Raw genomic sequence first — 24,818 nt, forward strand, 5'->3', positions numbered from 1 at the left:
TTTATAATTTTGATTTTTCTGAAAAAATAAAACAAATATGATTTCAAAGATGCTAATGATTAAAAAATAGTTAGCTATCATTAATTTTAGAAACATTTAAACAAATGTTTGGTATTTTTTAGAATGTTTAATATAAATTTATTGGTATTAAGCTGTGCATTTTAGAATTTAGTACTAATTTGTCAAAGTAAATTACAGCTACGAGAAAGCTATTTATAGTTATAAAAACAGGAATCATACGCTAAATATTCAAAGAAAATTGAAAATGCAATTGAGTATTTCTAATTAAAACTTTAAATTACTATTACATTTACAACCATAAACGAAAAACCATAAAAGATAAACTTTGTAATTGCCGTAAAGAACCTCGCCCTTTAAATAACGAATGCCTAGTGTCAAAAATAATTTATAAAGCAACAGTAACATCAAATAAAACAACAACACAGTATGTAGGATTCACAGGAAATACTTATAAACAAAAGTACAGAAACAACAAAACATCATTTAACAATATTAACAAAAGACACACAACAGAATTAACGAGCTACATATGGAACATAAAAGATAACAATACATAATACAAAATTAAATTGGAAATATTAAACAGGACAAAATCAAAATTAAATAATAAATTCGGCTGCAAACTTTGTAACTTAAAAAAAATAGAAGTCGAAAATTCAGATACGAACGTAACACTAAACAAGTAAAGTGAAAGACAAAAAATATGCATCCATTATCAAAAATACTTTTTTAATAAAATTAAAACCAACTAAATAATAAAACAAAATAAAATTGAAGCGGCAAACACGAGTATTTTATAAAATTTTTCCAACAGTCTAAGAAATTTTTTCTAATAGCTTAAAACTTTTTTCCAAAATAACCTTTCTAAACTTTCCTAAAAAGCATAAATAATAATAACAGCGTATTATTTCAAATTTAGTTAATCGTAGAATAAACTGTACCATTACTATGTCACAATTATTATAAAAAAATTAGATTCTAAATTTCTGTACACTATTATAATAAACTGTAACTTACTGAGAATCACATAAAAATTTTACATTTTATGTGTGAAACAGCTGTATAAATTATAGTTTTTATATAATTAGATAAATATTTAGCTCCAATTTGATTTGTCGAGCACTATCGACCAGAACTTTTTATACAACCTTTAATATATATATATATATATATAATTTATTGAAAAGTACAATTTTAAAAGAACTTGAATATATGTTTCATAAAGACACAAAAAATTGTCTTTAACCTCCAGCCAGTATAAGTTTAAAATAGAAACAAAAAGTACTTTGGTAAACAAAGATGCAAAAGTTTACAAAAAACAATATGACGTAAGGATTGAACATTGTACATCAAGTGGGCTCTGTAGAAGGTGTTCAAGTTTGAATAATAACCTTATTCTATATATATGTATATATGTTTGTAGTTTTTGTCGATATGCCTTTTTATTTAAAACATTTTTTGTAAACCAAAAATATCTGTATTAAAAAAAGTTTTTATACAACGTTTATATTTTAATAGTCATAGGTTTAAAATTTATCAATAATTTAAAATATTTCATTAACTGCGTTTAAATAATCAAAGGGTTGTATTTTTGCTAACAATATTTCATAACTTATTTTTTTTTCTTTCATAATTGTTAACCATAAAAATAATTAACGACTACTTTTTTTTTTTGCATAGTACTTTAATAAGAGCTTTTCTTATTTACTACTATTTATTCTTTAATGTTTATCCTTTTAAGGTAAATTATATAATTTAAAAGAAAGTATAAAAACCACAAAAACACTAAAAACTATATAAAAATGTCGTTTTTTCAATAAGTACTGTAACTACTTTTTATTAAAGTTATTGTGTTAAATGAAACTGAAAAACATACGAAAAAGTTAACAATTGGTTTGGCTTTGAAGTCAAAAAGAAAATCATTGGACGCTAGCCTACGTACTGTGACTAAAATAATAACAAGGTAATCTATATTTTTATATTATCTTGTAGTTATTTTAGTAAATAAATTATTTCAGTGATTTATTCAAATTAGATTGTCAACAACAGTTAAATTAATTTAGATCTGGTGTCTCTTAATTTTCTACGTCACAATAACAACTCACGATATGTAGCATCAAAATTTTGTATATAAGCTGAATAATATTTCATTTAACAATATGAAAGGTTATTTTAGAATTTTAAACAGCTTTAAATAGTTTAGTTTCACTTCAACTCATTTAACGCTGTCTGATGCATATCTATAACTTTAAATGCAGACCAAATCTGCAAAATAAGCAAAACCCTAGTATTTTAAAAATTCTTCATTACTTTTATCAATGCCTTAAAACTATATAATTAATAAAATCAATTTTTTTATTTTCAAAAAACTTTAGATGATTTTTTAATGTTTTTTGTTTAATAAATAAGTTTAAATTTAAATAAACTAAATTTAATGCTAGTTGAGTATTATCATATCTAAACCTTATATTTTTTTCAAGTTCTTGTGTTTTCAACTATTAATAATTTTAAAAACTTCTTAGCAGTCTGTAGATCTTAGTGGTTGGTTTAATTTCTGTAGCCTTTGTAACTTTTTTTTTTAAATTTAATTTAAAAAGTGTATGAGTAATAAGTTCTAAAAAAATCTTATTTAAAAAAAACTATTTTTATTTGCTTTAGGTAAAAACTATTTCCAGTTAAACTGCTCAACTTTAAAACTTAACAAAGTTTAGAAACGTTTTTTAGATACAATCGGGACATAAAGTCTTAAATTCAGCAACTTTTAAAAATAAAAACAAAATATGAAGGTTTTACTCAATTTTCTAATAATGTTAGGTTATCATATTTTTCAGTTTTAGTAAATTTGTTTAGGCATATAAACTGACTAAAAACTAATATAATCGGAAAAAGTATTTATGCTCACGAAACGTACTCTGTAGTTAAGGCATAAAACTATTATTAAAACTATTTTTAGGCATTCAAGCTAGAATAACTTGACGCATTTTTTTTATAAACTTGCAAATACGGAATAATTAGTGATAATAATGGAAAAGTACATTAATATCATAGTTTTAGCTGACTATGAATTAGGTACGACGATGATCTTTAGTAAAACAATATCCCTATATAAAATCATAAACTGAAAAAATTCAAAAAATTTATGGTGCACATATCGAGTTGAAGTTTGTCCCGAGTAATATTTAGCAATAAAACTATTTTTAAAATGATTATTAATTCTGCCCAGGGTTATAACAAACGTATAAATATAACTGCTTAGCAGATATAAGCTTAAAATGTCATACTAAGAAAATTTTGTGAATTTAATATACTTGAAATAGTGCACAAACACATTCATAAAGTTAGTAATCAGCTAGATCCAGATAACAGTTTCTATTTTAGATCCTGTCATATTAACATAATGTATATCTCTATTGCTTACGTAATAAAAAAAAAACACATTTTGTTGCTGTAACTCTTTAAAAGAAATATATATGTTATTTAATTGTATGTTATTTAAACTCACATTAAATACATACAAAAAGTATGGTTCCGCAAACTTGCAATGATTACACAATAAATAATACTTTTTATTTAAAACTTATTTATTTAACAAAAGTCAATTCGGTTAATATTTTTATCAAATATTTAAATTACTACTTTTTTAGACATACTTATAAAATTAAATTTTTAAATAATGCATAAATTTCTGAACTATTAAAAAAGTCTGCGAAATTGAAACAAACAAACCTGCTAAAAGTCTTTAATTAAGTGTTATAATTTTTTTGATAATCTTAGATTGTTATTGTTACTTATTTTGTCAAACAACTAAACTAAAATCTTGTTAAAGTAATGTTTTTTTGCTTAAAATAATAGTTGTATCCGATGTGGACTTAACCAATTATGTTGCTTTAAGTATTATAGAAAATGAACTTTAATGTATTTTATATTTCTTGTTTGTATAGGTTTCCATGATTCAGTTTGCTTAGTAAGCAAAATTAGTTTTTAGACGTAAATCCTTTGGCTAATCTCCTATAGCAGACTTATTATTTTAGATGGTCCGTATACTAGAACCGAAATATAACTAATTCAAAATGTCCCGGCCCGCCGAGGACAAAGTTTTACTGATACTGCCCGCCGATTGAAAACGTTGCCCAACCCTAATATGAAATGTGTCTGTCAGTAACACTAGATCATTTTATGCAGTTCAATAAAATAGCCTTTTAGGAGCTGTAATCCACTCAAATTAATTCTAACTGCTGTTTTAAAGCATGTTTTTATACAGAACTACAATTAAAACCTACGATGACCAATATATTGAATATATTAAGCATTAACCTAACTGACAACATTTTAGAAATTATTAGAATCTAGGACAGTTTTGTTCATTGTGTTAATTATCTTTAGGTCATGAGTAAAAGGTAAAAAAAAATCATAATGAGTTAATACTTTTAAAAATAACCTATTTGTAAAAAAATTACCACAAAAATATTATTGAGTTCAATACATTACAAACATTTTTGGTTTGCTGATCTCATAATTTGGTGTTTAAACCTGCTGTATATCAGCATTTGGCATTACAATTGTTTTAATAGTTTACAGCTACTAGAAAGCTGTTTGAAATTAGCATGTATCGACTATCAGATGGTAAATATAAAAGATAAGAAAAATATACTACACATTGAAGCTACTCGTTGTGATCTTAACAAATGACGTAAGCAGTTGAGTTTATTTTTAAATGCATTAGTAACTAAGGTTTGCAAAAGGTTTAAAAATCGAATTTTGTCTGAACTTTTTCCAGGATTTTGTATATATAAGTTTTTTATCTATTTTACGTAAAAAATTCAGAACAACTTTAAAACTATATTTGATTGTGTAAAACGAGGGTTTTAATTTTTTTATTCGAACTTTCATTTGAAAATTTTTAGTATCGTTTATAACATTTTTTTGTTTGTTCTATAATGCACAATTGTACTAAAAGAAAACTGTAAATTAGTACATATTACTAAAGTATTTTATATTTTGAGTAGTTTTAGTAATTCCTACTCAACCTTATTTTTAGAACATGGCATTCATTTTTGATTAAAACAAAAATTTACATTAAATGATTAACTTACAACTCGATTATAACATGGTTTGACTTTAAATGTTAAAATGTATAGATTTAATATTTAGTTTACCCTAGAATTCTACCATGAATATACTATGAGCGAATACTTCTATCCAATTGGTAATATTTAAAAAAAATTACAGCTTTAAAAAAGCTGTTTCAAACTATTAACAATTTTTCTACTGTATTATGATTATTTAAAATAATTCGATAATTATATTGCTGATTAAAACTACTAGTTGTGAGATTATTATGTTAAGTAATTAACTGTGAAATACCAATTAGTTTTAATTGAAGTTCTCAATTGATTTTTACTATTATTATTTGTAATTATACTCATTTGAAAACAAAAAGTCTATTTACAACAACTATTTTATGTATTTACAACAAAAAATATTTTAAAAATTTTAGTTAAGATAATACTTTGGTTTGTTAATTTGTAATTTTTTTATATTTATTACTAGTTTTGCTGTTATCAGTTTTATTACTATTGTTACTTAAACTATATGATTATTATTTTATTGTTATTGTTATTGTGGATATCATTATTTTTAATTATTTGATTTTTTTTTATTTTAGTTATTCTCTTTCTGATGTATATTTTTTTTTTACTTTAATTTTTTTATTAGTACTGTTGTTATTGTTTTTACTAACTGAAAGTATAGCACATGTATAAATCAAGGTTTTGATATCTTTGTACTTAAAGGCTGATTTCCGAGGCATTCAGCTAACATTGATTCTAATCAAATTACAGCTACTAGAAAGCTGTTTAAATTAGGGTTACAAACAAAACTTTCATTTAGATATTACACTTGATTTATTAACAACAACTTAATACTATTTTTTGTGAGTTTACAAAGTGACGTAGGTTATTGAGAAATATCACGTCTATACGAATCTTAAAGATTGAAATATTAATTTATTGTGTGTAATTTTTGTTTACTGAAAAATATATAATCAACTGCTAGTTGAATTTGCATACATCAGCTACGTTCAGTGGTCTAATATAAGCACGAAATCACTGTAGATATAAATAAATATTACAGTTACTAGACAGCAATTTGAAATTTCGTCCATAGAAGAACTGGTTTAAGTAAACTAGACTTTGTTTGTATACAAAACGTTTAAAATGCATATTTTTTATTGTGACGTTAGCTTTTTAGACATAGAAAAATAACACCTATTGTAAAACTAAAGAAATAAGTTAAAGCTACTGCAAAGCTGTTCAATATATTAAATAAAAATAGTTATATAAACGTTTTAAGAGTTACACTTGGTTTATGAGTTATAAACTAAAAGTAGAAGCTAAAATTTTATTATGAAATATGAAAACATTAGGAAATACTATTTTAATCAGTTAGTGTTTTAACATTAACATTAATAAACATGCAACAGCTTCTAAAAAGCCGCTTGAAACTTTAAAAACTTCTCAGCAATCTCGATATATATCTAACTTGATTTGTATACTACACATCAAAGCTATATGTTGTGGTTTTAGAATGTGACGTAAGCAACTAATAACTTTAGTACACCTGTTATTTATAGTGAGATGTTCTATCTCTTTGCTAAGTTTTCTTTTAAAAATATTTCACATTAAAATTGTGTACAGATGTACACTTGTGTTTCAAAATAGTGTGTATATGTTTATGATTAGAAATATTTATTTCCTTTAATTAACAACAAATAAATATAGTAAACTAATTCCTAAAAAAACTACTCTTCACAATCAAAATAAGTGTTAATTTATAATGTCTGTGATTTGGATTTCTTGATTAAACTGGAAATAACTTTTTTGCTAAGGGAAAATGATGGAATTAAATAAGAGAGCGCGTGATCTACAGTCCAAAGTCCATCGGAAGTTCTAGAAAAAGAATCGAAAAACTATAAATACGATCAATCAGAGCGTGAAGCAGGTCATTTACCTCGAAACAAGCACGAAGCGACACTCTGCTGCTCGCAAATTTCGAGCGTTAGCCGCCATCTTGGAAAATCTAGCTAGTCTTTGGAAAAACCTTCTCTTGGCGTTCTGAACATAAGTCGCCATCTTGGAAAAGCTAAATGACACCCGAGAAAACCTTCTTATTCAACAACGTCGACGGGGCGAACAACTCGATTTGAGTTGTTAACGTGCCATATTCATAAGCCTACGCATACTGTAGCAGACAACTTATTTGAATCAATTTTAGTACTGAATTTCACGATTGAGTCCACAGCGTTCAAGGAAACAAACTTGAACATTCATCTTATCGAGCAAGCCACATAGACTGTGGCGTCAACCTTAGCTGCACTTCTACGAACAAGTTGTTTTCGTACTTTTAAATAATTCTGTCGTAATATTTATACATATATATATTATCGTATCTACTTACTATTGTACTTGTATTGTAATATTTATACATATTTATATCATCGTGCCTATTTTATATTTTTTATATCGCCACGCTCCGATTACGGAAAGGAAACGAAAGAAGATCAAGCCACGTTCATCAAAATTCTGTAAACGAGACGGACCAACGTCGAGTGCCAAAAACTGAGCGACCGGAGACCAGTGACACGTCAAAGAGGGAATCCAGAGCACGTTTTCCTTCTAATTGTTAACTTTAAGTTTTTAAACTTATTGTTAGCTGTCATTGCGTTTATTTGTAATAATAAAACAACATTACTTAGTTTAATTATATTTAGTTATATAAATTAATTAATTATGTCCTTAAAACACCTAAAAAAGGCATTAGTCTTGGAAATACCACGCACCCGTTCGCGCACCGAAATGAGTTGTTCCGAGACTATTGCTAACCTGGAAACTGATGAGATTGTCGAGCCTGAGACCGAGGCAATTTCGAAGGAAATCAGTGAGGCTCCTAGTTCGGCTAATAATACAACAACAAGGTTTTGCCGACCATGAATTTCTGAACTGCTTACTGAGGATGTCAAGTAAACAATAATCAAAGTCACAGCTTCTAGATAGTTTTAGGAATTTTTAGGAGTTGATCCTTACTCTTGTTAATTCACTCGATTTGTATACAAAATGTATAATTAGATGTCTTAATTATATAATGTAACATAAGAAATTAAAAAATTGAATCGCATTAGTAACAACTTGTAAGAGGTTATTTTCTTAATTAGCCGACAAAATAGAGTTCTTTATGTATTGATCATTTAAGTTTATAAATTTTTAAACACATATATTATTTTTACAAACTATAAAAACAGGCTTAATTTCAAAATAGACTAATGACTTAAGTAACTTTTTAACTGATTTCTTTTATCAATAGTTCAAACTTACTTTTTAATTAGTTTTAATTAGTTAGAAAATTAGTTCCTTGATACATTTAAACAATTTAGATACACACGTACTTTTCTGTAAAGAATAATAGTCATTTTAGTAAACTATGTTCAAATGAAATAGCGAAAATTTGCTTTTTATTAAATATAACGTTATGATAATCTAATGATTTTTTAACCTTTCAAAATAATATTAATTTAACTTTACATAAAGGATGTAGTATTAATATAAAACGTTTTTAATAACTTTATCAAACCACATTCTAATAAGTTAAATTAGTTCAAGAAGTTGATGGTAAAAACAGATTTTATTAAAAAAATAAATAAAGTAATTAATAGCTACTAGAAAGCTGCTTGAAATTACAAAATTGATTGTGAAAACACTTGTAGATCAAACTTGGTTTATATGTATATAGTTGAAACAAAAGTTCTGGTTTTAAATTGTGACGTAAACAATTAAAATATGTCTACTTTCATTAGCTGCTGCTGATATGAGAAATTATGTGTTGTTTAACTTAATTTAACTCTATTAATTTTCCTAAATTACAGCTACTAGAAAGCTGTTTAAAATTTTGACATTTTTTTAAAATTACCAGATAGTAATTATACTTTGAATATATAATATTTTTAAACTAAATTTTGTGGTTTTAAAATTTTAAACTATTAAATGATAGATTATATTTATTTATACTAGTGATTGGTGAGGAAGACTATATTTTTTCAATTAATTTTTTACTCAAACAGACTTCATATCGAAATGGGGTACATACTTATACTAGTTTATACAAGAAATATTTGAAAAAAAATCTTATTAAAAATAAAATTCAATTTTTATCTAATGTTAATAACGACTAAAGTATTTTCAATATACATCAAAACAAGTTTTTGTCAAGTTTTATAAATTTGTACATTAACTGATTAAAATTTCTAAATAGTTGGATTTTTTTTTTAAACAGAACATAATAACTACTTTTATTTGTTTGAAATGCATATAATTTCGACTTGATATAATTTAACTACTTGAACTACTTAATTTGTTTAAAGAAAAAAAGTTATTTAGACAATTGTAAAACAAGTAAAGTTTATATTTTGTGATATTAAAAGAAATTTTGGTTTTGAAACAAGTTTAGCATAAATATAATTACCAATATTATCAGTTTTAAACAACAAAAACAATTTTTTTTTCTATTTATAATAATAACTTGCGATTGTGTTCACTACTAATGGTTGCTGATTAAATATATATTAGAAATAAGATCAATATTTATAACTTGTTACTGAGTATAAAACTTTATATTTTGGTTAATTAATAAATTTGAATAGTTCAATTTTTTTTGGCTACACTCGTATTTTTCTACTAAAATCAGCAATTTATTTATTGGTTTTCTATAGTAAGTTTTATTGATTACTTTAGGTATGTAACTTATGTAAGCTAATTAAATATTAAGATATTTTTAACCACTGAAATAATTTGTATTCAGCAGTATATACTTTATTGTTAAACAATTAAAAGGCAGTAATATGTATAAATATTATCGACCATTTCAAATTTTATAATCAAAGTATATATTACTTTAATTATGTAAAAAACTACAGTTTAAATAGTACTTGAAATATCAAACATAACACTTAATTTGATTATAACATTCATAAAGTTTAATACTCAAAACTTATTTTATTTAAGGCACATTATAAAATATAAACTAAACATAATTAGATTGTTAAAAATAAATTTATATCTATTAAAAGTAATTGTTTTTTGTATATCTGACTATAACTTAATTGTTTTTGTTGATATTTTTATATATTCGTATAGTTAGATTTTAGGTTAGAGGTAGACAGTATTTTAAGGACAGTATTGCTACAAAAAGCAAATGTTCACGTTTAGAAATAAAACTAAATGTTTATAATCTACATTAAAAAAACATATTTCCCTTAAAAAGTTGGAAATTCAAGAAATCGTAAACCCGGGTTCAGAACAAATGTCAATTATCTATCATTTCAAGCAGTTAAATACTTTTATTCCATCACTTAAAAATTTACTTCGAAATGTGTTAGAAATTTAGGTGGTTTTCAAACATCGGTTAACAAATACTGTTTTTTTTTGCTTACAGATATGATTTTTAATTAAAAAATAAGTTAGTTTTTTTACAATCTGTTCTTAACAAAATAAGATTGAATTCTTTTTTGAAGAATTTCAGAAAGTGTCAAGCACTTTCACTGAAATTTTGACTTTAAAATCGAAGTATTTGTTATAAATTAAGTTCACACTTTAATATAGTTTAATCTAGACAAAATGACTTTGTTTTCTAATCTTACCAAAAGTAAAATATTTAGCCTGACGCGTAGAAACTCTGTTAAGCTAGATTGTCATTCAAGACTTTTAGGATAAATGTTGTAGGCAATGAAAAGTTATATAGATTACGTACTTAATGGTTTGCTATTTTATTTATGAAACAATGTTTCACTTAGTTTATAAGTATAGTGATAAATTTTTGAAAACTAAAAAAAAACATTCAAGAAGGCTAAGATTATATATTAATGACTGATGAATTATATGGTGTAACAAAACGAGAACATGAGTTGTTTTGATGTTATAAAAAACACAAATAAACTACAAATAGAAAATAGTTTACGAAAATTACAGCTACTGAAAAGCTGTTATAAATTTTAAAATTTTGAAGATGCAATGCTTATCACATCAAACTAGATTTGCGTAACATGCATTAAAGCTACTTATTGTAATGTAATAATGTTATTTAAGCAGTTGAGAGTCAAGTTACATGTATTAACAAAATGAAAATTTTATAAGTATTTTATTTTTATTAGTTATACTTTTATAGTTGTACAGTGCTGAATGTTGGTTGACTTATAAGTTTAAGTGCTTTTAAATTCGTAATGTTAAGTACATTAACTAACTTGATAAAATTTACTCTATATAAAGTAGTTGAATATAAAATTAAATGTAACTTGTTATTATCTTAGATTAGTTGAACTAATTTGCAACAAAACAAAGATACAACTGTAAATAAAAAATAAAGATATAAAGAACATTTAATTTATGTATAAGAATTTTTAGTTTTTTAGAATAAACTATGTTATTTTGTGAATACGTATGTTAACTTCTTAAAACCCGTTAGTCTTATTTACTATCAAAATAGAAAAAAAATATTAATCTGTTTTTATATAAAATTAAAGTATAATTTACGAAGTGAATTACATATTAACCAAATAAATAATAAATTATTTTTTACTACATCTAATTTGTTGCTTGTTAGTTAAACAAGTAAATTTTTAAACTTTAAATATACAAATCACTTTAAAATTATACTTTAATTATGAGTAAAAGCAAAAAAACTACACTAAAATCATATTTTATCGTGTGAAATCAAGGTTGTTATTTATAGAAAATATAAGTCAACTTTTTTAAACATATAGTTTTATAAATAACTATTTTGTGAACAGTCATACAAAATGTAAACTTATATACATTTTAAAAGTTATTGCCATGTTTTTTAATAAAAATCGTTTAAGTTTTTGCTACAAAACAAAAGTTTCGGTATACAGAATTGGATTAACATAAATATTTTTTTCGTTGCAAATAAATAAATCACAGCTAGTTTACTGTATGGTTTGCATTCAAAGTTTAAATATAGAGTGTGATAATATTTGTGATGTTTGACATAGACTTCTAATACAAGATACTTTCCGTTGATTACTCTATTTAAATAAATTCCTTTTGAAAAATAGTATATGCTCTTACAAAGCTTACAACTCTGCATATCTTATATTTTATTAATCATCCGATATAACGAAATGTATATTTTACCGATTGCAGCTACTTTTTGTATGATTTATAACCGAGGTAAACGATAAAAGATACCTAATTAATTTTTATTTTATTTGCCTTTTAGTTGTTTTTTCCACTCGCCTGTTTTAATAACTTGTGTTTTTAAAATCTTTTTTTTAAACGAAAACTATTAACAAGCTACCCCTAAAGCTACATTTCAAATTAAAGTTTCTTACAGTTTTTTGTACTTGCATAATATATATTTAGTAACTTCAAATTATTATTCAACTGTATCAAACAAGCATAACAATTTTGAAGCTATCAAGATTTGACGACAATGCATTTCTTAACTGCGTACTGAGGAGGTCAAGTGAACATAAATCAATATCACACCTTCTAGATAGCTGTAGAATTAAATTTTAAAATTAATTATGTTCCCGTTAACTTTACTGGATTTATATATTTAATTAAAAATTACAAGTCTTTAATTTAATAACGTGACATAAGAAAATAAGTTTTATATTCCTATCAGTGACCACTTGTGAGATATTATTATCCTAAGTAACCAATAAAATAGTTTTAATATTTCTAAAAATAAAAACATTATTTTAACAGCAATAGACTAACGACTTAGGTATTTTTTCTACCATGTTTAGTTTAAGAATTTTTTAATGAGTTTTTCAATGTTTTTAGTATTAGTTTATTGATATTCTTCAACAACTGATAAAACACACGTACTTTTCTGTAAAGCATAATCATCTTTTTAAGTAACTTATATTTAAATAAAATTGCAAAAACTATCTTTTAAAAAATTCAAAATCATAAATATTCTGATGATTCATTAATTTTTCAAATAAACATTTATTTAAATTTATAAAAAAATACGTAAAACCAAGCTAAAAGGTTTTTAACATTTAAAACCTAATTCTAATAAAGTAAATCAGCTAAAGAATTTAAGTAAAAAAAAAAAGAAATTAACAATTACACGAAAGCTGCTTGAAAAAAAAAGACTTTTATTGAAAACACCTGTAGATCAAATTTAATTTATAGATAAATAGTTAAAAGTACATGTTGTGGCACTTAATGTGCCGTAAACAATTAAAATATGTCTACTTTCATTAGCTGCAGCTGATGATATAAACTAAATAACCTTTAACTCAATGTTAATTAACTTGAGTGAATTACAGCTACTAGAAAGCTATTTAAAACTTGGACCGATCGATCATCACATTTAGGTTAAATTTACTTTTTATTTATAGAACACGTTTAAGCTAAAATTTGTTGTTTTAAACTTTGACGTATTCAAATGAGATATCGTATTTTAATCAAAGTAGTAATTGAAAATAAAAAATAATTTTTGTTAGTTTTTCATTAAACAGAGTTAAAATTATTTAAATTTAAAACAGATTACATTTAAAGTGTTTGCTAAAAAATGATATTAGCAATACTTAGGACTTGAGAGTAATTTCAAAAATACTTGAACAAAAACAACATCAAATTAGGTAACAACTGATTGCCAAACATTGAGACTATCAAAAATATTCATAACAAGAAGCTCACAATAGCAACAAGAATAATGAAAATGAAATATGCTACTGTAGAAACAAAGAGAAATGCCCCTTGAAAGGTGGAAAATGTAGAACAAAAAATGTTAAATACCTACCTAAAATAAAAACTGTCAGTGAATCTCAATCATATATTGGTCTAAGCGCAAACTAATTTAAAAATAAAAGTGGCCATCCACAGAACAACAATAAACAGCAATCTAGAAGATTGCAAAAATTTGTAATACAAACAGGAAAATTAACTATTAAAGTACATTCACAAACTGAAAAATGAGAATTAAAACTTCGAGTTGACTTGGAAAACACTAGAAAAAAAAATCAAAACTTAAAGTACAAACGTTCAGATTCTACTTGAAAGAAGCAATAACAATTCTTCAAGCGGATAAATGTTAAACTTACCTAAGCTTTTGACATGCCTATGTAGTATAAAAATAGTACAAACGTAATAATATAATACAATAAACAATAGATAAAGTTTAATAACAGTGAATTAAACCTAAATTTTACGAGATAACTGTTTTAAATTAACTTTTTTATTTAACTTTAATAGATAAAATTTACATTTTATTTATACAATATGTTGAAGCTACATTTTGTTGTTTAAAAAAGTGACGAAAGCAATTGAGTGATTTCCGACCTTATATGTAGTAGTAAATGATGATGAGAAAAACAATCTTTCTTATTTTGTTTTTCATTACAAGACTTCAAAATCTGAATAGAGTACAGGTGTAGACTTGTATATAAGTAGTGTTTTTAAACTTACACAAAAAAAAAAACTATCTTAAAAAAAAAGATATAACTAAGTTTGAGTTTTAAACTTATACACACTTAAAATAAAATATTTAATGACTTTTGTTATGTTGCTTACTAATTTAGTGATGTGTTTAAACAACTAAGTAATCCTAAAAACTTTAATTTTATATTTTTTACAATTATTTGTACACGTTTTACCTACACTTAGTTTTAATAAAAACAAAAAACAATAAAAAAACGTTTTGTTTTTATTAGATAAAAGCATATGCTTTTTTTAAAGCAAGTAACGCTTTAAATTTATATTCTAAATTTATTACCATTTTCAACTAATTGTCCTGCATTAAGATCACTCATTTTTTTTGTTGTACTTAATTAAAAGGAACGTTTTCAAAACAGCCCAAGTTTTTTTTCAAGTGATAAATCTTAAACGATTATCAAAATATTGAATAAACCAATATAAAATTAAAATGCAGTTTTGTACTATAACAGATTTATTAATAAATACTTAATTTAACATAGAACGAAACTTTTTAATTTTCAAACGATAAAAACAGAATGAACTCTGCAGCCTGGAATTTATATTAATTAAGTAAGAACGACTTAACTTAAACACACAAAAAGAGCAAAATTAAAAATAAAAACTAATAACAACTCACTTCTACTTTAATTTTATTTTGTAACTTTAGCTGTTAAGGTTACCTAAATTTTATTTGCTGAATTCTAAAACAAGTATTTGTTTAAATTTATGAGCAATAGCTTAAACTTATTTTTAAACTTTTTATTTATTAAATATTTGTTAAGTTACTTAACATCTGTTTTTAAAAGCATATACTCTGTGAAATTTTGAAAACTTTAAGTGTAACAAAAAAGGTACAGATGTAGACTTGTATACACTTGTATTTTAAAACTTTTATAAAAAAACAGCCATTTTTTATAAGGCTGGTAACGTCTAAATAATATTAAGTAGTTTAAATACATTCAATACATAATATTCGGTAAGTTTTATTATAAAGCTTATTAGTATACTGATATATTTAAAAAGTTAGATGTTCATAATAACATAACATTTTAATCACATTTTAGATTATTAAACATGTTTTTAATAGATATGTAATACTTACCTATTTTATTTTAATACTTCTTTCGACACTAATTTTTACAGTAAACCAATAATAATAATATAAAAGCTGATTTTTGTTTAGTTAAAACATATGATTGTATTGGAGCAAATGAAGCTTAAAACTTTTGATATTAAATTTGATACCATTTGCAAATTAGTATTTATTTATATTACTCATTTTCGTTTAACTTTTTTTTATGAAGAGAGTGTTTTACAAAGCCAATTTTTTTTTTAAACTGCACATATTTTTTTCAAGTAATAGATTTTGAATGTTTTCCAAAATATTGAATAAAAACAATTTAACAAAAAAAATGGTAATGACTCAGTAAAAACTTTAAAGTTTCGAAACGGTATAGACATGTAGAACTCTGCAGCCTGGAATAAGTATGGTTAGAATAAGAATGGCTTAAGTTAAACACGCTAAAAGAGTTAAATAAAGAAGCAAACGTATAAATTACTTACTAATTAATATATATTTACTTAAAATTCATTTTATTAATTCTAAAACTAGTATTTGTTTGAATCCTCTATTAATTAGTAATGATTTGAATCTTTTTTTATAAATTTTTATTCACTAATTATTTATTTATTCAATTAACATTCATTATTTAAAATAAAGAACCTGTGTAGTTTTGAAAAAATTTATGTAACAAAAATAAACAAAAAAATTAGCAACCAAATAAATACCAAGTTACAAATGATACGTAAATACATTTAAAAAAATTATTAACTAAAATATTAAAGGTATTTTTAAAATTAGTCTGATTTAGATATTTGTTAATTATTTGTTTTTTTTCATTATAACCCGATAATATTAAAAAGTAATGAAAAACTTAAGTTTTAATAATTAGAATTGAAAATAATACGAAAAAAAAGGTTTTTGCTGACTCTTCAAATATGAAATCAGACTTACTTTTAAGTATACTTACCCAAAAATGTAACAAAAATTAGTAGTTTTAGAAACTCGCTACTTTAAGCATAATTTTTTTTTTTTTTTTTTCGGTATGTATTTAACTGTAATTTTTAGTTTATTTTTAGTTTATCTATTTAGATCATTTGTACAAGTTATTTTTTTTAACCATTAATTTTATAGTAACTCACTAAATTTTTGAATGAGATAAAATAACAATGTTAAGTTTTTATTTAGATATAAGTTTTATAATGTTTGTAAATGCATACAATAACTTTTATTTAAAATAACTAAAAGCGAAAAAATATGAAAGGTATAATAATTTTATACATAAACAAAATGTAATTTTATGATTTTACAACGAAAGTTTAGATAGCTATACAAAAAAAAATTACAAATAGACTCGTTAATGTTGCATTAAAAATGACAATTAGTCTAAAATAAGTAAATATAGTTTTATATATTTTCATTGACGTGCTTATTCTTTATGATTATTTTTGATATGTCATCTGTTTAAGTGACTACGATTAAAATATATACTCAAGTTTAATAATAACAATAGTATAAAAATAATTATACTACTGATAACAAGTCATTCTAAACATACACTATTAGAATGTTTATAAACTAGTTAAGAACCTTTAATAAAACTTATAACTTAAATTTACCAATAGATTTCAATTATAAATTTTTATTCAATTAACTTTACATAAAATATAACAACATCTTATATGAATGTTTATAAACTACTTATTACTTTAGTTTACTTTTAAATAATAAAATCTAGTTACTTTCTTAAAAACTTAGGACTAACATTTCTTTTTTTGTACACATTTAGGACCAATGAGTTTCCACATTCCACTGCCATATCCATCACTGATGCAGTAATTAATGATTAAACAAGCATCATCTATTTCGAAACCTAATAAAGGTAATTGATTATTAAAAATGTGTAATTTTAGTTTTATTAAAGATTTTTCAAAAAACTGTAACACCTTTAAAAGAAACATGACTAAAATGACAATAAAATTTTAGAGTTTGCTATTTAAAAAATTAAACTGTCATTAGGATGTACAAGCACTCAATGCTTTTCAATTTAAAACACACATTATGTTTATATTAAATACTTACTTATTACATTTAGGAAAAAGCTCGGTTGAAAATTATAAAGTATTCTGTTTGTAAGATTTTTGGAACTAAACAATAAAATATTAAATTATTACAAATATTAAATGAAATACATGTTTATTTACCTGGAATACAAGAATAAGTACATTGGCTACCCACTTTATTATCATGAGTGCATTGTATGTTGCTATTAGAAATTCCATCTAAAGGCGGACAGTCGGTTACTCTTATTAATTTATTATATTAGCTTTCATCATAGTTGTTTAATGATTAAAATTTTGTAAGTGCGCATTTATAATTGTTTATGGTTGATCACTTATTATACTTAATTATGTAACTAAAAAACTTGTATAGTAGCTTTTCTAATCACAGCCTTTTAATTTTGTATTTTTATTTTGCAATGCAACTTTGATTGAAAACATTTCATAAATAACTATTTACTTTAAGCATACTTTAACACGTTAAATTAGTTTTGTAAATAGAAATTAAAAATGAAAGTAAATTTTAAAAATTAAATGTTGTTAACAATTTGAATGCAAGATTTTAAAATTGGAATAAGTAAAAAAATTAAATTTGTAGAATTCTATACTTTAAGCTTACCTTGTTCATTATCAGCTCTAACTGATATCAAAATAAAACCGTAGATGAAGAGAAGTTTCATGATGATTGAATAAAATTGTAAAAAAAACTGAACCCACAAAAGAATTTTTTTTCAAAAATGTTCTTATTAGTCGTATATTATTATACTTAATATTACTTTTCACCTTTAATTGTTTTTAAGTATTTTAAGATACAAACCAACTAATTAGTACTATTTGTAAACATCCCTCTATGTAACAATTTTGAAAGAAAATTTAATAAAAAAAGTTAAGTAAATAATTATTCAATCATTACGTGAAAATTAAAAAAAACACCATAACTAAATTTCATTATCTCTGTTATAAATTCAAATATTAAAATTTTTGCGCAACTATTTGGTTTAAAGTAAGTAAATAACAACAAAACATTATTACTTACAAAACATTTAACAACACAAAAACGTAAAATAAATGATATTTAATTTAGTGCAAGCAAAAAGTTTAACTTAACGATACCATAAGTCACAGTTTTCTTGTTATAAAAAAATTGAAAATTTAGTATTTCTGTCTAATTAAACGTGTTATTAATATATTTACGTATTTAGACACTTTTTAAAAAAGTATTGCAATATGTTAGTTTAAAAAAAGTTATAAAAGTTCTTTTTTTGTAGTGTTCTAGCTAAATCAGAGCTTAAATATGTAATTTATCAAAGCATTACTTTAAGGTTTAAACTTTTAAGTTTAAAGTAAGTTAAAGTTATTTTATAAACAACACTACATTTTTGTTTATTGCAATTATTTTTTATGTTTAAAATAACTTACAACTAAATACTAAATACTATATACTAAACTTATATACAGTATAGTTTATATTTATTTTAAATTAAATGTGATTCTTTAAAAAATTAATTTTATTAATCTAATTTAAAAATCTGCTGATAATATTAATTAAATTATTAGTATTGAAGTTAAGTATTCAAATGTAACTCAAGCAAAAACTATTAAATATATTTTCCAAAACAAATGAAACTAACGCAAATAAATAAATTTCATTAATATAAACTCAATTAATATAAATATGTGCTTCAAAAATAACAAAAAACTTTTGCTGCTTAGAAAACAACCATCTATTAAATCAACAAAGTGAAGTAAATTTTATTTTATTTTTTACAAAGCAAAGTAAATTTCATGATGCAATGATTCACAACTTCCTTTAATAGAAAAAAATTAAAATTTCGCACTATTATCTATCTTATCGTGTTGTGACGATCGCTCGGCCCTTCGGTACTTTCCCTAAACGGAGCCGGCGGTCGAGACTTCTCTGTTTCGCTAACAACGGGTTCAGGCGCGTTGGCTGACTCAGAGCGAGTAGTCATTTTGGCAAATTTCTTGGCAACTTGTTTGGAATTCATATCGCGCTACTTATCGATTAATATACCGCGAATGAATGGTCAAGTAGTATAAGTTAAAACAACAAAAACGTATAAACACAATTATTTATTAAAAGAACTCAAAACATAAAATATAAAACACCAAATACACTCTATAATCGTAAGTAAATGAACACAAATATAATATAATACTAAACTAGCAAAAAGTAAACACTGACTTTTGTCTATTCGTCTATGCGATCAAGAATCGCATGCGATAAAAAGCGACGTGATCGTTCATGCGTAGCATATATAGTGCTTTAACAACCCCTTTTTCCCAATTCTCTCAATTTATAACAGAGCATGTCTGTTAGACTGCTACACTCCGTCTAGCCCGAAGAAGAAATGACTGTGGAGGCTTAGGGATTTTAATAACGCATTTTCCGAGCGCTCCCCTTCCCCCACTCCAGTCATTTTTTTGAATTTAATGAGAGTATGGAAATTGTAAGGATGTTATTATCACTTATACCACGAAATTCGATTACATGCAATACTAAACAAGTATAATACACAAAGCATAAAGCTTAAAATAACGTTGATGTAGTGTTTACTTGTAATGTAAGCTAAAAAAAATTGTTTTGAAAAAAAAAAAAAAATTAAAGCTATAAGCTTGAAAAATTAAAAACACGAAGGAGTGAAATCTTAAAGCTTACGGTTCCTTCTGTTAAAAACTTACCAATAACATGTTAGTATTGTAAAGTATGCACTTTTTTAAAACTTGACATTGCAAATTTAAAGTAGCAGTTAACAATGTAAAACTAATACTTGTAACAACACACACAAAAATTTACTTTTCGTGTAATAATTTCTATTTTATTTTTAAAGTATTATAATATTTTTTTTTTTTTTTACATATACAATAAAAATGAATGGTACATACTAATCACTTGAAAAAAGTAATAGAAAATAAAAAAAATTTTAAACTTAGTTAAATAATTTGTTAAGTATATACAAACCCTAAATGTTATACAATTTGTTTGTACTCAGCAACTTGAATCAGTTTTAAAGTTCTGCAGCCAAATCTTCCTTCTTTCCACTTCTCATCAAGACAAAACGAGTGGTGCTTGCTAGGAATATCACAGTTGTAACGAGCCAACCGAATGCAAAAACAACAAGGAACCTCCACTGAATGGCTGCAAATGCCAGCAAGGTCCCATCTACATCGCGATCCTCGTGGAAAAATGATGCATCAGCGACCTGCAGTGTTCCCTCACCCTCAAGAGCACTGAGCAAACATGCAAATCTCCATCCGCCAGCCAAACAAGACCCGCTGTGACAACTGACTTCTTCAAACGAAAGCTGAAATTGTTTCTTCATGGTGCTATTTTTAACAATTTTAAAATATGCTAAATGAAAGTTAACCGTCTTAATCTTTAACGTCGCTAGCCACCGAAACGTTGGCTTAAATTTGTTCGTCGTTGCAAATGTCGAATTACTTACTGCGACTAAATTTCCTTCTTTGCTTCGTTTGAAACTTGCCGCACGTTTGCATGAATCTGTGTCAACGGTGGTTCTAAATGTTTGAAGCCTGACACATTCTTTTTGACCAAAAAAGAATTTTGAACATTTGTGTACAGAAGTTTCAAGACAGCATGCGAGGGCTATAACTTCTCCATGAGCTTTGGGTGTTTTCAAACCAAACTCGATCGGGTTACGTTTAGAGTTTTTATCTTCTGCGATTTTGCGTAAAAGAAGATTGGTCTCATTTGCAGTACAAATAGGTAACACAATGTTGTTAACCTTAAGTTCTGCTTTCACACATAAAAGCGATACCAACAATAGAAAAAAATGTATGGTTTTCATTTTACTTTCCAACTAAACAATTTGAAATAGTTATAGCAAGCGTTTCAGTGGGTATATATAGGCAACAGAAGAAAAAAGAATAGATGAAGAGAGAACGGGAGTAGTGTTGATTGTGACTCAAGACTTCCAACCATTGTGATTGTTTATTTATAATCATATAAAAAGAAAAAAATGTTAAATATAGCATAAACATTAAAATAGTTTAATAAAAATAGTCTAGTTTATTAACTAAACATTTTATTTATAATGACATATACTATTTTTACGTTTAACGTAAAATATAAAGTAAGCCCTGATGTCAATCAATAACTGAAAGAATGCTTCAACCGGCCGATATAATTTTAAAACAATTAAATCGCAGACTTTTTGTTTTTTGAAAAAACTTAGTTTTATTTTATTTTTATAGTTATTTGAAAATGACAACGATAATTAGCTTTCAATTTGCTTAACGAGGTATAATGTTTATTTAACAATAGCTATAATCATTGCTACACGTCGTAAAAACCAATCCGCTGAAGCATTCTCGCAATGTTACAATTATACAAGAAAAGATGACATTTACGGACAAAAAAGGTTAACGATTTACAACTCATTTCCCTTACTTTGAACTTAAACAGAAAAAAACTCTAACTGGTTTTTAAAGACCTTAACAATTAAGAAAAGTCATTTGTTACAAAAAAGTTTAAACACTGTGTTTTAGTAAAAAACACTGCTCCTAATTAACTCAGTCAGAATTCTCATCGATCGCAGTTCATAATTATTGTTGCATAATTTCACTACAACAATGCAAATTAAATTTTTTGACTTAACTTATTAAGTTTCAAATAGGCTTCATTACATATTTCATAGTGCGTTTAAATTTAAATTTGTTTCCTTTAATAAGAAGTAAAACAACAATTGAGAAATAAATTGTCAAAAGAACATATCAGTGTATATAAAATGTGGGAGTTAAAATCAAAGCAATCGTTCTGCATTAATTTTAAAACAAGTACAGGAAATAAGCTGTTTTGAAACGATAAATCAACAACAACTCCTATTTATTTAAGAATATATCAAAAGTAAACATTCGATATTTTAAAACAAAAAATCATAACATATACTTGTTTACTTACGTAATAGATTGGTCATATACTCCTTAAACATTACTTGTTTAACAATTTTTATTCTATGTTATTAGTATGAAATTCAAATAATAACAAAATTTGCTAATTCAAGGTAAAGAAGAATTCTTAGTTACTACGTTTGAAAATTGTAACAATTTCAAACCTATTTAAGGCTTAATTCTATGTTAAAAAGTGTATAACGAATAAAAAATAACTTATTACGTTCAAACGAAAAGAAGAATAAAAAATACTAATGTTTAAGAAAAATAGAAAAAAATTAACACAAACAATAAACAAAACTGACTTTAATTGAAATTAATTTTTAAACTTGCAAGCATTTTAAACGAAAACAACTAATTTTTAAAGAATGTAGATCAAAATACAAACAAAGAAAATAACAAACATGTATTCAACATTTTCTTAAAACTTGACCCTTCATTCAAGAAGAAAAAAATATGTTAATTTTGCTAAAAGACTAAACTTGTTAGTAACGCTTCTTTTTATGAAGAAAAACATCAACGCGTGTTTGATAAATCGCAAGTTTAAAATACACGACCTTTTAACGTGAGCTTTTTTTTTTTGCTGCGCAAAGCTAAACAAAAACTAAATTAGTTTTATTGCTCAACGCTAAAACTCAAGAGCCGCTGATAATAATTTAACTGCTTTGTAGAATTAGTCATCGCTCGGTTCGTCAGCGTAATTAATCGTGAACTTGTATTTTACGCAAACTTATAAGGTTGGCTTATTTTATTCACTGGCTCATTGTAAATAATGTTTCGCTGCTGATATCGCTTAAGATGACGTATATTTTTAAACGCTTTACTTGTGCACGAATTATTGTTTACAAGTAATGAACTTGAAGTGTAATTACTATCAGAAGGGCTGATATAATCTGTATTGACAATAAGTTTAGAACGTTGATACGGTTCTCCGAAACGTTGTTTTTCTAGCTCGTTATTGACTATATGTGTTTCTGCACTTGTCATATTAACGGATTTTACGGTCGGCACGGGTAGCCTTTCCATGGTCGAAGGCTGCTTTGTTATGACGTCACAATAAGCTTCTGCGCTAGCAACCTCGTTACTATCCTCAACCGGCGTAAGAGACGTCGAATGTTGTTCAGCATCAACCTGAACATCATCTGTCTTGCTAAAATTTTCTGACTCTGTTAACTCGTTTTCCGATTTTAGAGAAGTCTTAAGGTTACTAATATCGCCGCTAAGGTGCGTCAACGCGGTTGATTCTGAGTCGGAATCAATTTGCTCAGATGTTTTAAAAACACAGCCGACTGTCTTAACAAGAGGTGAATCTCCCCTCTCCTCCCTACCTCTTATTGTAGGGAGGAGGGGTGCCCGTTTTTTGGATTAAAGGAGCCCTGCCGATTATGAAAATTTTGGTTGTTTGGGGAATGCCCTTGACTATGAAAACTTTGATTGAATGGAGGCCCTTGACTTTGGAAGTTACTTGGACCTTGGGTATACCCTGAATTATTATATCTATTGTTAACCTGAACGGGGTTCTGGTTAAAAACTTGGCCGTTTGGTGGCATAACATTCTGATACTGCATATGGTTCGGCTGAACGTTGCCGAACCCCATGTTATTGTTCGCTACGTTCTGATAGTTTACATTACTGTCGTAACGCGTGTTTTGATTATTATAATCGTTTTGTTGATCGTATTCAACTTGATTACTTTGATTATGTCTATAAGGGCGACGCGAAGATTGCTGTACATGCGAATTTTTATTATTATTTTGTTTCTTTTTATAAAAATTCTGCGATCTTTGCTCATAACGAAATTCTTGAGCTTTTTCTAGAATCTCCGAGTGAGATCCAGAGTAAATCTGTTCAATTTTCACTAAAGAATCATCTATTTTAAGCGTAAAAGCTTCTTCAACTTTCTTTTTTAGTTCGATTGGACATATAGCTGACATAAAATACTTTATCATACTATCCTTATCAGCTTTAGACAACTTTTCAGCTAGGCACTTATCTGACTGGAAAGACGCCTGCCCTAAGGTACTCTGTTTAAATCGAAGTATGTGTGGCAAACTAAATTTTTTGCCAATAAGATAAGTTTTTAAATTAGGGTAGTTGAAATGACACTCGCTATTAGTTTCGCGAAAATTAATTATGTCATCTCGAGGCCAAATATGGATTAATAACTCAAGTTTCTCACGATCGCTATCGATATGAAACGACTTACAGCGTGACTCAAATAATTCTAGTTCCGCGCGAGGTTCCGAAATA

The sequence above is a fragment of the Thalia democratica genome, chromosome 7, assembly GCF_965202585.1.
Source record: "Thalia democratica chromosome 7, ktThaDemo2.hap1.1, whole genome shotgun sequence".
Lineage (NCBI taxonomy): Eukaryota > Metazoa > Chordata > Thaliacea > Salpida > Salpidae > Thalia > Thalia democratica.